The sequence below is a fragment of the Pseudophryne corroboree genome, chromosome 10 (assembly GCF_028390025.1).
Source record: "Pseudophryne corroboree isolate aPseCor3 chromosome 10, aPseCor3.hap2, whole genome shotgun sequence".
Lineage (NCBI taxonomy): Eukaryota > Metazoa > Chordata > Amphibia > Anura > Myobatrachidae > Pseudophryne > Pseudophryne corroboree.
The window spans coordinates 252,316,186-252,329,194 of record NC_086453.1 but is presented as its reverse complement, the minus strand read 5'-3'; the positions used below and the strand labels follow the sequence as shown (position 1 = coordinate 252,329,194).

At 46.2% G+C, this 13,009-nt stretch overlaps 1 long non-coding RNA gene across 3 annotated transcripts in view; it reads right to left on the bottom strand.

Moving 5' to 3' along the window:
• LOC134966440 (uncharacterized) overlaps window positions 1–13,009 on the bottom strand; it is a 65,719-nt gene that overhangs the window by 51,676 nt on the left and 1,034 nt on the right. The window lies entirely within an intron of this gene.

The window sequence follows — 13,009 nt, the reverse complement described above, 5'->3', positions numbered from 1 at the left end:
GGCCCAGGAATAACCCAGGTCAAAGCGGCGGTGTAAACGAGGTTCCAAATCCTGGGTCCGACCATGGATTTTGGGGGTTAATTCAGATCTGATCGCTGCTTTTCGCACAGCGGGCAATCAGATACTAACTGCGCATGCACCGCAAAGCGCACGGGCATCGGACAACAACAACGGGTATCGCCGGTCAGCGACGGGATGGTGCAAAAAATCCGATCGCACGGGCGCTCGCAAGGTGATTGACAGGAAGAGGCCGTTTGTGGGTGGCAACTGGGCGTTTACTGGGAGTGTCCGGAAAAACTCAGGCATTCCCAAGCGTTTTTAGGGAGGGTGTCTGACGTCATCTCCGGCCCCGATCAGCCGTTCTCATCGCACTGGAGGAGTAATGGTGTGTACACACGGTGAGACTTTTTCTTACGATTTTGACTATATAGTCAAAATCGTAAGAAAAGTTAGTGCAGATTGCTAGGTGAAAGTCACCTTGCAATCCCGATTCGATGGCGATGCGCGGTCGGCGTCATAAGAATAGATAGACTGTGCAGGCAAGTAAATTTTGACAATCTCTATAGAAGAGATAGTCAAAACTGACACTTAGCCAAAATCGCACAGTCAGTATCGCAAGCACATACTGAGTGTGCTTGCGATACTGACTATGTGCCGACCTAGCCCCTGTCACATAGTGAGAATCGGGCATAGCCCAAATCTCACCGTGTGTATGGGCCATAAGTCCTGGGTTGCGAACAGACTGCACAAAGTGGATGTTTGCAGCTCAGCTACACATGCGATCGCACACTTGCACGGCAAATTTACACTCCCCCTGTAGGTGGTGACTATCTGATCGCAGGACAGCAAAAAACGCAGCCTAGTGAACAGATCTGAATTAGGTCCTAGGTGTAAAAGGGGTAAAGGGATTTATTTACTAATCTTTGGATGGAGATTGAGTGGGCGGAGGTAAAGTACCAGCCAATCAGCTCCTAACTGCTATTTTCCAAATACAGCCTGTGACATGGTTGTTCGGAGCTGATTGGCTGATACTTTACCTCCATCCACTTTATCTCTATACAAGGATTAGTAAATAGACCCCATAATTGTATAAGCAGAACCAGGCTTGTTTTGCGTAAAATATTGCACATTTAAATTTGGCAGACATAAAGGTACTAAAATTGTGGGTTTTGATAACCTATTGCTTAGTGCAGTGGGTCGCAAACTTACTTGAATTACTACAGCCTAGATTATCAGCAGTTTTTTTCACGGTATCCCCAAGCCAAAAGTTTCTTATTGAGAAATTCTGTAATCACTATTAGATTAAGTAAATTGTGCTTATCTGTCATCCTTTGGTCCAGTTATGTGGTGGTGGACAGGGTTGCACTTATGTTTGTCCAGATATTTTATGATAGGCAAAATTAGAGCTGGTGGCTGCCTATCACATCGACCATAAAAATGAGATTTGGTCCTGGGCCCACCAACTCATGGCATCCCTGCAGTTTCCCGACAGCCCCTAGTTTGGGTACCACTGGCTTAGTATATATTATATACCAATACAGGACTTCACTTTCTGCACCATAGACACCAGCAAACAAGTGTGAATGTTTCACCTGGAAATTTTAAGTAACCCCACAAAACCTTTTCTGTGTGTATATTAGAAATATACGTTATGGTAAGAACTTACTGTTGATAACGGTATTTCTCCTAAATCCACAGAATAACAATGGGATATGATGAAGCAACAGCGGATTTGCACCAATCGGTCAAAGCTTTACGGCCTCCCAGCATGCAACGGGCCCGTCCATATATCCCCGCCTCCTGGCTCAGGCAAATCAGCTGTATTCCAAAGCTCAAGGCAGGAGCATCATAGATAGCACTAATCAGGCGACAAAAACACACATGCACACCCTTCCGTACAAGAAGGAAGAGGTTAGTGAGTAAAAGGATCCTCAAATCAGGTGCGTGGGATCAGGGTGGGATCCCTGTGGACTTAGGAGAAATACCGTTATCAACAGTAAGTTCTTTACCATAACGTATATTTCTCCGGCAGGGTCCACAGGTTATCCAAAGGATAACAATGGGATTTCCCAAAGCAATTTAGTGGTGGGGACGCTCCTGATTGGACAGGAGAATCGTTTGCCCGAATTCAGTGTCATGAAAGGCAAAGGTATCCATGGCATAACGTCTAATGAATGTGTTAATGGAAGACCATGTGGCTGCCTTAGATATCTGTTCTGCTGAAGCACCACGTTGTGCTGCCCATGATAGACGTACCTTACGAGTAGAGTGTGCAGAGACATTAGCCGGAACAGGGAGATCAACTTGAGAATATGCTTCTGAAATAGTCATCCGAAGCCATCTTGCCAGCAGGCCATCCTCTCTTGTGAAATCCGTAGAGAATGAAAAGAGAATCTGTCTTTCTGATGGCACTAGTACGATCCACGTAGATCCTTAATGCACGGACCATGTCCAGCCATGCATCTCCCGCAGAAAGGCCCTGTACCTGGAAAGCCGGGACTACAATTTCTTCATTAAGATGGAATTTAGACACCGCCTTCGGAAGATACCCAGATCTAGTTCTGAGAACTGCTTTATCTGGATAAAAAAAATCAGAAATGGGGAATGACATGATAATGCCCCTAAATCTGATACTCTTTTAGCGGACGCTGTAGCCAGTAGAAAGAGACCTTTAGCTGTCAACCATTTAAGATCCACTTTATTAAGTGGTTCAAATGGGGCAACTTAAAGAGCTTTCAGGACTAGACTTAAATCCCAAGGCACTGTTGGAGGAACAAAAGGAGGTTGAATGCGCAGCATTCCCTGGAAAAAAGTATGCACATCATGTTAGTTGGCAATTTTCTTTTGGAACCGTACAGTCAACGCTGACACTTGCACTCTCAAGGAAGCCACCTTCAAACCTTTATTCATTCCTGCCTTAAGGAATGCTAAGACCCTGGAAACTCTGAAAGACTTAGGGTTCATTTTCCGTTCACTGCACCAATGAATATAGGCTTGCCATATTCGGTGATAAATGCAAGCTGAGGAAGGTTTCTGTCACGATCTGGCTAATTAGTCACCACTTCTTACCTTCTAACTGTCTCCTGAGACTGGCCCAGTGCTCCAAGCCTGGATTCCATCTGCGCTTTCTGCGTGCAGCGCGCTGTACAACTTTGCCTCAGTCTCCTCTCCGTGATCCCGGCAGCGCAGTCATGGCAACTATACAGTTAATAACTTCTGTCATAGTGAATGGCGTCTCCTGTCCACCGCCGCCATCTCCACTGATTTCCTCGTGCTAAAGTTCAAACAGACTTTCCCTCCAGATTCAAACATGGGCGCAAGCCATGTTTGATTTCATCACATGTCATTCTACAGCCTATCCGATGCACTCTGCTTGATTACTCAGCCAATACCTGCTTCCCAGCTGATATAAATATCCTACATCCAGGCTGCTCGTCAGTGCTTTGGTTGTCTATCCTAGTGATACATGTCTCTCCTGTCTGTGGATGTTCCAGCTTGTGCTTCGAGGTATTCCAGCTCTTGTGACCTTGCTCCACTTAAAGAGACCCCACACCAGTTACCATCTTGTGGTGCTGCCTGACTCTAGCAGTGTTCCTACATTGCATCCTGTGTCCTGCAGTGATCCATCACCAGCTTTCAGCGTTGTTCCAGAATCGCTTCCAGCGGGGTTCCAGTATCACTTCTAGCTCTCATTGCCTACCAACATCACTCTCCGTGATCCACAGTGACTTCATCACTGGCTTCCAGCTTCCAGCGTTGCTCCAGTCTCGCTTCCAGCTGTGTTCCTGTGTCACTACCAGCTCTCAGTGGTGTTCTGCATCACTTCCAATATCGCTCTCCACCTCCAGTGGTGTTCCAGCATCGATCCGATCATCATCTACCACACAACATCGAACCACAGTTCACCATCGATCTCTATCTTCAGTGGCGAGTTTAATACACCTTCTGTCTGCACCGGTTCCATCCGTCATCCACGGCAATTCTTCCAAGTTCCCTTCAACCTCTGTGCATTTGTGCCAACCCAGCAACCCAGCTTCCAGTGTGTCATCTGCTGGGCAGTACCAGCTAGTTCCCTGTTACAGCTGTTAGCTGTGGCCAACGGACTTTTTAACTCCGGGTCTTGCAAGGACTTTTTTACATCTTATCTTGCATTGCCACAGTATTCATTACCACTGCGCTTCCAGGAACTGTACTGCTATATTTATCTGCACAAGTTACTGTTGAAAGTTATCTGAACTGCCAAGGTGTCTAAACTGTGTGTTTAATAAACAGACTTTGTTTTATATACTCTGTTGTTTTGGTCACGCCTTCGGGCAAACGGTGCTTAACCTCCTGCATGTCCAACCTCCAACCTCTTGCACGCCATCAAAGACAGTCGATCCAGATGTCTGTGATAACAAGGACCCTGCATTAGTAGATCTGGACGTTGAGGGAGCAGAAGTGGAGCATCCATGGTCATTCTCTGCAGATCTGTGTACCAATGCCTACTGGGCCAAACTGGATCTATTAGTATCACAGCCCCTTTCCCTTGCTTTATCTTTCTCATTACCCTGGGTAATAGGGTGATTGGAGGAAACACATAAGCCAGATGAAAGTCCCATCTCACCTACAGGGCATCCACAAAGATCGCTCTGGAATCCTTTATTCTTGACTCATATGCGAGAACTTTGTTGTTCAAACGGGACGCCATGAGATCTATCTTTGGCAACCCCCACTTGTCTACTAGAGTCCGGAAGACCTCCAGGTGTAGAGCCCATTCACTTGCCTGAATGGCGTGTCAACTGAAAGAGTCCGCTTCCCCATTTAGGACTCCTGGAACGAACACTGCGGACAAGGCTGGATGATGTAGTTCTGCCCACTTTAGTATGTGACTTTCCTCCTTCATCGCTTTTCGGCTGCGAGTTCCTCCCTGATGGTTGAGGTACGCTACTGCCGTTGCATTGTACAAGTGGATCTGGACTGGTTTTCCCCAAAGAATGTCCTTTGCTTGAATCAGTGCCATGTATATGGCTCGAAGTTCCAATATATTTATTGGCAAGCAACCTTCTTCCTTAGTCCATTGCCCTTGGAAACACAACCTTCCTGACACTGCTCCCCAGCCCTGGAGACTGGCATCTGTCGTCAGAATTTCCCAATCTGATTTCCAAAAGGGTCTCCCCTTGTCCAGATGCGATGTCTGTAGCCAACAGGCTAATGACCTTCTTACTTCTATCGTAAGAACCATAGTCTGTGTTTTTATCGTCTGATGCAACCCAATCCATTTGCCACGAATCAGACGCTGCAGAGGCCTAGAGTGTAATTGTGCATACTCCACCATATCGAATGTTGACACCATCAAACCCATCACACGCATTGCTGCGTGAATGGATACCTTTTGACTGTGTAGCAAGTGCTGAATCCTTGACTGAACCTTGGATATCTTGTTCAGAGGTAACATTACTCTCTGAAGACTTGAATCCAGTACAGCCCTCAAGTGAGTCATCCGCTGTGACGGAACCAGAGAGGATTTTGCCCAATTAATGAGCCACCCGTGCTTCTGCAGACACGTTATTGTCTGTTGCAGATGACATGGGAGCAATTCTTGCGACTGTGCCAGTATTAAAAGATCATCGAGGTATGGAAAAATTCTTATCTCCTGCTGGTGGAGATAAGCTGCCATTACCACCATAATCTTGGTAAATACTCTGGGGGCTGTGGCTAACCCAAAAGGTAGCGCCTGGAACTGAAAATGCTGTTGGAGGACAGCGAACCTGATATAGCACTGATGGGACAGTGTTATAGGAACATGTAGGTAAGCATCCTGTATATCCAGGGATACCATATAATTCCCTGTGTCAGGATTCTGATTTTGTCTGTCCCCGGCGGGGGCGCTAGTGGGTCAGTGTTGGTGTGATGTAATACACGAGGAGACCGAAGCATAGTCCTGCGCATAGGCGCTGATATTTATTATGTCACAGGGATCACAAAGCAATTGAATAACAGGTGCAGTGGAATGCAATTGCAGTGGAATGCAAAACCAGAAATGACAAGAAATAAATATTCAAAAGTCACTGGTAACTATGATTGAAACAAACAGAACTCCGGTAATTGTAAAAAGCACACAGTCTCAGTATAACTCAGGATGAAATAACTTTGGAAAAACAGAACTCTGATAACTGTACAGTCTCTATGAAGCACAAGTCCAGATAGCCTAACGGGCTTAAGCAGGAGACAGTCTCTAAGCAAATAGATGTTAACTGCTGAGATGCACAGATGGTAACTGATAATGAGTGCACAGGTAGATAATGATAAAACACCTGAGGAGAGTCTCTTACTGCTGGTGGATTGTGGCTGGCTGTGGCTGGAGTTTGTAGTTCCACAGGAACACTGGAACAGGGAGATGACTTGGAGATGCCAGAAATAGAAGACTGCTGGAAACAAAGGATTGAAGACTGGAACCTGGAACGGAACTGGAAAGGCTGGGACCTGTAGTTCCACAGGTCCAATACACAGGGGTATCTCTGCAGACAGATGACTGCAAACAGGAGACGCCTGTTCACAGAATGTGACGTGTTGTCCAAGGCGATGAGACTGAGCCAGGAACTGGAGTTTATACCCCTTGGTCTGTGATGATTGGATGTTGCATCTGTGAGAACACACCCCGCTGGATTGGGTGTTCAGATCAGCTGTGAGTTAGCTGAAGCACTGTGTACTCCAGGCTGCAGTAGACTGAAAACTGGAACTGGAACAGAACTGAACTGCTGGAACCTGTAGTTCCACAGTAGTGATGCGACGGAGAATGCAGATTCCTGACACCCTGGCTCCATGGCCAAAATGATGGAACGTAAAGTCTCCATGTGTAACCGAGGTACCCAAATGTATTTGTTCAGCACTTTGAGATTGAGAATGGGTCGAAATTACCCATTTGGCTTCTGAACTAAAAACAGATTGGAGTAAAACCCCTGTCCTCGTTTTGCATGAGGAACTGGAATGACTACTCCTGACTGAAGCAATTTCTGAACTGCCTCTTGCAAAGCCCTGGCCTTCATTTCTACCCGAGACGGGCTGGAAAAAAAAGACCTTCTAGGAGCGTGCTTCTTGAAGGCAAAAGCATAACCTAGAGATACCGCTTCCTGCACCCAGGCATCTGTTGTAGACTGCTGCCAGATCTGTGCAAACTGAAGAAGTCGGCCCCCAACCCTGGGATCCCCCAGGTGGAGGCCTGCACCATCAGGCTGATGGATGGCTTATCTGTCTTACCAACTGGTCCTCTGGTAGCCCAATGCTTTTTACTCTTACCAGACTTGTTGTATTGGGACTGCCTGCTATCACTTTTACCTTTAGCTTTTCCGCCGAAAAGCCAGAACTTTAGGTTTGAAATTGTATGTGGAAGGAAACTTTACTTTCTTGGAGTCTGCTTCTGATTCCAAAATATTTGTCAATTCTTTACCAAAAATAATATCTCCAGAAAAGGGCAAGGATTCCAAAACCTTCTTAGATTCTGAATCAGCTTTCCACGTACGTAGCCAAACTGCTTTACGAGCAGATTTTTTTGAAGTTGAGGAGGCAATAGTACCCATATCCAATGTTGCTTCATCCAAGAACATTGCAGCCTGTTTTATATGTGCTATATGGGATTTTTGCTCTCTAGATGCTATTGAAAAATCCCCCTCTAATGCATCAACCCAGGCAGCCACTGCCTTTGCCATCCAAGCTGAAGCCATGGCTGGCCTTATGACTGCCCCAGACAGGGAAAAAATGTTTTTTAGAAAACCATCCACTCTCCTATCCGTGACCTCATTTAATGATGTTGAAGGCAAAGGTAATGTAGATTTTTGCACTAATCGAATCACATGCGTATCTACTTTAGGAGCCATCTCCCTGTTTAAACAATCCCCAGCTGGAAGAGAATAACTGGAATATCTTTTTAGCTTTTTGTTGAGGCGGGACGCCATCATGTCCACCTGTGGCCTTTCCCAACGATTTACAATCAGCTGGAAGACTTCTGGATGAAGTCCCCACTCTCCCGGGTGGAGGTCGTGCCTGCTGAGGAAGTCTGCTTCCCAGTTGTCCACTCCCGGAATGAATACTGCTGACAGTGCTATCACGTGATTTTCCGCCCATCGGAGAATCCTTGTGGCTTCTGCCATCGCCATCCTGCTTCTTGTGCCGCCCTGTCGGTTTACATGGGCGACCGCCGTGATGTTGTCTGACTGAATCAGCACTGGCTGGTTTTGAAGCAGGATCTTGCCTGAAAGATCCGTGCATGGAACCTGCCGAATGGAATTGCCTCGTAAGAAGCTACCATCTTTCCCAGGACTCGCGTGCAGTGATGCACCGACACCTGTTTTGGTTTTAGGAGGTCTCTGATCTGAGATGACAACACCTTGGCCTTCTCCTCCGGGAGAAACACCTTCTTCTGTTCTGTGTCCAGAATCATACCCAGGAACAGCAGACGCGTCGTAGGAACCAGCTGCGACTTCGGGATATTCAGAATCCAGCCGTGCTGTTGTAGCACTTCCTGAGATAGTGCTACTCCGACCAACAACTGCTCCCTGGACCTCGCCTTTATAAGGAGATCGTCCAAGTACGGGATAATTATAACTCCCTTCTTTCGAAGGAGTATCATCATTACGGCCATTACTTTGGTAAATACCCTCAGTGCCGTGGACAGACCAAACGGCAACGTCTGGAATTGGTAATGGCAGTCCTGTACCACAAAACGGAGGTACACCTGGTGAGGTGGGTAAATGGGGACATGTAGGTAAGCATCCTTGATGTCCAGTGATACCATGTAATCCCCCTCTTCCAGGCTTGCAATAACCGCCCTGAGCGATTCCATTTTGAACTTGAACTTCCTTATATAAGTGTTCAAGGATTTCAAATTGAGAATGGGTCTCACCGAACCGTCTGGTTTCGGTACCACAAACATTGTGGAATAGTAACCCCGTCCCTGTTGAAGGAGGGGAACTTTTATTATCACCTGCTGGAGGTACAGCTTGTGAATTGCCGCCAGTACTACCTCCCTGTCCTGGGGAGTAGCTGGCAAGGCTGATTTGAGGTAACGGCGAGGGGGAGACGTCTCGAATTCCAGCTTGTATCCCTGAGATACCACTTGTAGAACCCAGAGATCCACCTGTGAGCGAACCCACTGGTCGCTGAAGTTCCGGAGACGGGCCCCCACCGCACCTGGCTCCACCAGGGGAGGATTTTTGTTCTTGGGAACTGGCTGTATGGTGCAGCTTTTTCCCTCTACCCCTGCCTCTGGGCAGAAAGGACGCGCCTTTAACCCGCTTGCCTTTCTGGGGCCGAAAGGACTGTACCTGATAATACGGTGCTTTCTTAGGCTGTGAGGGAACCTGAGGTAAAAATGTCGACTTCCCAGATGTTGCTGAGGAAACGAGGTCCGAGAGACCATCCCCAAACAATTCCTCACCCTTGTAAGGCAAACCTCCATGTGCCTTTTAGAATCCGCATCACCTGTCCACTGCCGAGTCCATAATACTCTCCTGGCAGAAATGGACATTGCATTAATTCTAGATGCCAGCCGGCAAATATCCCGCTGTGCATCTCTCATATATAAGACAACGTCTTTAATATGCTCTATGGTTAGCAAAATCGTATCCCTGTCGAGGGTATCAATATTTTCTGACAGGGTATCGGACCAAGCTGCTGCAGCACTACACATCCAAGCTGAAGCAATAGCAGGTCTCAGTATAGTACCTGAGTGTGTATATACAGACTTCAGGATAGCCTCCTGCTTTCTATCCGCAGGCTCCTTTAAGGCGGCCGTATCCTGAGACGGCAGTGCCACCTTTTTCGACAAGCGTGTGAGTGCCTTATCCACCCTCGGGGATGTCTCCCAACGTAACCTGTCCTCTGGCGGGAAAGGGTACGCCATCAGTAACTTTTTAGAAATCACTAGTTTCTTATCGGGGGAAGCCCACGCTTCTTCACACACCTCATTCAACTCATCTGATGGGGGAAAAACCACTGGTTGCTTTTTCTCCCCAAACATAATACCCTTTTTAGTGGTACCTGGATTAATGTCAGAAATGTGCAACACATTTTTCATTGCCGTAATCATGCAACGGATGGCCCTAGTGGAATGTACATTAGTCTCGTCCTCGTCGACACTGGAGTCCGACTCTGTGTCGACATCTGTGTCTGCCATCTGAGGTAGCGGGCGTTTTTGAGCCCCTGATGGCTTTTGAGACGCCTGGGCAGGCACTGGCTGAGAAGCCGGCTGTCCCACAGCTGTTATGTCATCGAACCTTTTATGCAAGGAGTTGACACTGTCATGTAAAACCTTCCACATATCCATCCACTCTGGTGTCGACCCCGCAGGGGGTGACATCACACTTATCGGCACCTGCTCCGCCTCCACATAAGCCTCCTCATCAAACATGTCGACACAGCCGTACCGACACACCGCACACACACAGGGAATGCTCGGACTGAGGACAGGACCCCACAAAGTCCTTTGGGGAGACTGAGAGAGAGTATGCCAGCACACACCACAGCGCTATATAATCAGGGATTTACACTAACACAAAGTGATTTTTCCCTATAGCTGCTTTACATATACAGTTTGCGCCTAAATTTAGTGCCCCCCCTCTCTTTATTACCCTTTGAGCCTGGAAACTGTAGGGGAGAGCCTGGGGAGCTGTCTTCCAGCGGAGCTGTGAAGAGGAAATGGCGCCAGTGTGCTGAGGGAGATAGCCCCGCCCCCTTCTCGGCGGACTTCTCCCGCTCTTATATTTATATTATGGCGGGGGATTTTTGCACATATATAGTTTTTTAGACTATATTATGTGCTGTTTGCCAATGTAGGGTACTCTAATTGCAGCCCAGGGCGCGCCCCCCCAGCGCCCTGCACCCATCAGTGACCGGAGTATGTGGTGTGCATAGGGAGCAATGGCGCACAGCTGCAGTGCTGTGCGCTACCTTAATGAAGACCTGAGTCTTCAGCCGCCGATTTTCAGGATGTTCTTCTTGCTTCTGGCTCTGCAAGGGGGACGGCGGCGCGGCTCCGGGACCGGACGATCGAGGACGGGTCCTGTGTTCGATCCCTCTGGAGCTAATGGTGTCTAGTAGCCTTAGAAGCCCAAGCTAGCTGCAAGCAGGTAGGTTCGCTTCTCTCCCCTTAGTCCCTCGTAACAGTGAGTCTGTTGCCAGCAGATCTCACTGAAAATAAAAAACCTAACAAATACTTTCTTTACTAGAAGCTCAGGAGAGCCCCTAGTGTGCAACCAGCTCGGGCCGGGCACAGATTCTAACTGAGGTCTGGAGGAGACGCATAGAGGGAGGAGCCAGTGCACACCAGATAGTACCTAATCTTTCTTTTAGAGTGCCCAGTCTCCTGCGGAGCCCGTCTATTCCCCATGGTCCTTACGGAGTACCCAGCATCCACTAGGACGTCAGAGAAAAGTAAATAAATATATAATGTATAGGACATGTGGGCACTCGCTAAGGCAAGAGGAGAGAAAATTTCATACACAACATAGGAAAGGGTTCTTCATGGTAAGGGCAATAAAGATTTGGAACTCCCTGCTGGAGAAGGTATTAATGGCAGACTCAGTAAATGCATTTAAAAATAGATTGGACAAATTTCTAACTGGAAAAAGTATCCAGGGTTATAGCACTTAACATAGTGACATTAATATCTGCCAGTGGTAAGAATCATATTTGTCAATTGGTACTAAACCATTACTCCAGCAGGTGCATTATAATATGAACAGCTTAACACAGAATACAGGTTGAACAAGATGGGCATTTTGCCTCTTTTCAACCTCACTAACTATGTAACTATATATAACCCCACCACAAGTTCTTTCAGTGGATTGTAGCGTTCCTATAGTTTGTATGCTTGCAAGCAGGGCCATCCTACCCCTATGTCTATCTGTTATTACCCAGTTTTGTTTTATCACTGTTGTTTCCTATTGTTTTGTATTATTTTATCACTGTTGTTTCCAATTGTAAAGCGTAATGGAGTTTGCTGCGCTATATAAGAAACGGTTAATAAATAACGTCAATAAAATGTATAACATGTGGAGGTGGGCGGCACAAGCGTTGTCAAGTCTTCAATGTGTCACTGCAAGTGCTGCCTCACTCTGGATGTGTAGATCATTTTCCTACTATTCCCCGTAATCAGTATATGGGATCAGACAGAACAATACATTGCTGAAATAAACAGGAGAGAAGTTTCCATCTGTGATCATAGCAGAACGACAATAAATAAAAAATTATGTTTAAACATTACATTCAATATAATAAAACAAATGAAATCACAATCTCACAAATCCGCTACAATCATTCAGGAATTTAAAATATGCATAATAGTCAGCATTTCTTTATCACCTTCATCTCTTCCACAACGAATACAATGTGTTATCAATTTGGTCCTTTCCACAATACTCAATTTACAAATTATTGCAGTTACCTATGCTGAATTAAGTAATTGTATATTTAAGTACGCCTGTCTCATCAACTAATTATGTCAGCCCTGGCAAAACAGGAGAAGGGCATATTGTACTCAATGGAAGGGAATCCATTGCAAGTCCATATTTAACAATTGTCTATAATTGCAAGAGTCCAATGTTTAAAACACCTGCGCAAGGATTTTAATTTTAATGTCCCTGGAAATGTTGCCTTTTTCAGCACAAGACTATTGTGTAGAACAATTCTTATTTTGTAAACATAACTCGCTACCTATTCTTATCGTGGGAATTTACAAGTTAAATATTATCAAAGTAGAGTTTAAATGCAAAATCATTTTTCACCAAGTGTATTAAACATGTCCTTGCAACTGTGTTAGAAAATATTATGCTACAGACTCTGACATTTTCCTAATACAAGAATTCAGGCTAAATTAACCAGCTGTATTTTAATCATTCTATGGGGGGGTATCCTAGTAGCCCTGATGTTTTTCCGGACCCCGAAAAACGATGGTCATTGTCTGGCTACACAATTACTGTCCATTTTTTTTTGGGGGGGGGGGGGGGAGAATGTGAAAAGGTTCCCGTTTTCA